Source organism: Morone saxatilis, unplaced genomic scaffold (assembly GCF_004916995.1).
Source record: "Morone saxatilis isolate NCDOM2014 unplaced genomic scaffold, NCSU_SB_2.0 Contig11, whole genome shotgun sequence".
NCBI classification, from domain to species: domain Eukaryota; kingdom Metazoa; phylum Chordata; class Actinopteri; family Moronidae; genus Morone; species Morone saxatilis.
The window spans coordinates 1,023,956-1,026,651 of record NW_023339663.1 but is presented as its reverse complement, the minus strand read 5'-3'; the positions used below and the strand labels follow the sequence as shown (position 1 = coordinate 1,026,651).

At 39.7% G+C, this 2,696-nt stretch overlaps 1 protein-coding gene across 1 annotated transcript in view; it reads left to right on the top strand.

Moving 5' to 3' along the window:
• LOC118320844 (serine/threonine-protein kinase BRSK2-like) overlaps positions 1 to 2,696 on the top strand; it is a gene marked incomplete at its 5' end in the record, with an annotated part of 44,856 nt that overhangs the window by 39,225 nt on the left and 2,935 nt on the right.

The window sequence follows — 2,696 nt, the reverse complement described above, 5'->3', positions numbered from 1 at the left end:
CCTGGAAAATTAATTAAAATCACCAAAAATATCCTGAAAATGTTTGATTGTATGTTAGTCTGAGTTGAGCTGAATTTATTGCGAACTGAACTCGAAAAGTTTGGAAAATCAAACGGCCAAGCACGGCACAAAACCACCTCTTTAAATCATAAATCATTATAAACTGACTCAGTGACATATTTTATGTTTATTACATATTAATTAAAAACTGAACAATGAAACCCAAAACAGTGAATTATTGTCAAAAAATGTCTTAATAGGCTTCCCTTTTTTGACGGTTTTCTTCCCCTGATGTTTGACCAAATTGTTCTATTAAACAATTTACAATAGACCAGACGGCCTGCAGGGTTGGGAACAGTCTTAAAAAAACAACGACAACTGTTGTGCAAATGTCCAGTAATTGTATTGGTAAAAGAAAAATTACTGGAAACCCATATTCTTAAAAGAGTGGGACTCATCTACAACATAAATTTAATTAACAGCACAAAAACTGAACATTTTAGGCCATCGTTTGAGGTCACAGCGATGATGTTGTTCTGGACTGTATTTTATTATATTATTATTATTATTATTATTATTATTATTATAATATTCTGACCCACCCTTGTGTATGTAAATGAGATGAGAAACAGCTCTTCGTATATAATGAACCGCAGTCCAGTTCAACACCACGTTTGACCTCAATAATAAACAATCTACACATTTTTAACAATGTCAACAGAATGTAAAGTGGCCATTTAAATAGACATTAATAAACCATATTGGTGCATAATATTACCGTATTTATCCCTGTCAGACAGCAGGAGCTCAGTAGCTTTATATTTGCTGCAGTGAACTAAAGATACTAACACTTCCTGTTTAACTATAACCTAAGATATAAAGGAGGGGAACTGACTTTATAATGTTTGTTTTGTAAGACACTGGTTGGCTGGAAGATCTCCAACTACAGTCCAGAGTCCAAAAATCCAAACTATCACTCACAACACAACAAACCAGTCTGACCAGTTACTGCCACAGATGGGAACTGTTATCAGGCACTGTATGCACAACCTCAGTCACCTTCACCGTGTAGATGTGCCAATAACCCACATCTCTACCTACCTTTCTACCTACTGATCTACCTTTATATCTATCTATCTATCTATCTGGCTTGCCTCTCCATGCCACCCTGCTTCCTGTCATCCACAGCTTTACTCTGATGCCACTTGGATGGACTGAATGATTCGCATGCTGAATGAAACCCAGAACCATGCACACATACAGTCCGGCTAACCGTCCTCTGGCCCTCAGGTTCTGGGTTAAAAAAACAGTCCAGAGCTGAGGCGAGCAGGGTCGGGTTCGTTGGGGATCCGATGCCGAACTGTGTGCTGATGGTTCTGGGTTTGTGTTGTGCCTCTTACAGAGACTGACACACTAAAATGAATGCATGCTGTTTGCTGTGTGAACTCCTCAGCGAGCAAACAAACACGCAGTTTGTGATCGTGTTTGCTGATCGTGTTTGCTGATCGCTTTGCAAACGGCCTCAGAATCAGATAATCTGCATGTGTTTGACGAAACTTACTAAACACCGAACAGCTCTACAGACATATGAACCTCTGTGTATGTGTGAGTGTCAGCTCATACATATGTGTAAGGTTGTACTGTGTGGATGCAGTAGCAGATGGGTTTTAAAGGGTAATGTCTGCCGTGGTGGACGTTCAGCTTCACACAGACTAAATATCTTGTCACAGAAACAGTTGCCAAGTCGCTGAAATAGCTTCTATATCTCCATCCTGACTGCTGGTCATCTGCCAGACTTGTGCTGATTGATGTGAATCAATACCATTAGCTGATTCTGGCCCAAACCTCTCAGGTCTAACCTGACTGAGCCAGATGGTCTCTAAGACAGAACCATCTGGGAAGTCGCTGTTGGAAACTGTTTGGAAAAGGGCAGACGCTTTCAAAAAAATTGGATTGGACGAACCATCTATCAGACGTCGAACGATGGGCGAACTTCAACCAATCAGATCAACAAACCATTTCACGTAGTCAAACTCTGACTGAAGCCAATCGGGAGAAAAAGTCCTTCAGTGTCGTTCTTTGCTCTTCTGTTAATGAGGAAATTCTCTCCAGATGTAACTGATGCTAGCATGTAGCTGGATTGGATGAACCATCTATCAATCGTCGAATGATGGGCGATTCAACCAACAGTGTCCTCAAAGGACGCTGTAGTTTGGCCAAGAAATGCACAGAGTCCAGCTGCCTCGCAAAGGTTACCTCAGGTCCCGAATGATTGTACATCAGACCACAAGGAAACTGACTGCACACAACCTCAAACGGTGTTTAATGTGAGTCATCACAACAGTTTGAATTCAGACTTTTTATAAATTGCCATCATGATTTTGTTATTTCGGCATCATTTAGGTCTGTTTACTGACATTAAATCAACATCTGTTTATTTTAGGTTCATACCACTGTGGTAAAATAGTTTAAAAGGCGATAATTTGCCTCGTAAACAATTTTTTTTATTATCTTGAGTTTTATTAAGTCATAGTTTATTTTTAGACCACTTAGTTAGGTTTTCAGAAAATATGGTTTGGACGCTTTCACGTTAGAAAGTCTTTATTTGTGGTGCTTGAATGCAACACAGGGCGTAACGCTTTCACTATACTCTATTATTACTCTGTGCCAAACATTTAGGGCGTTTTCACACATAC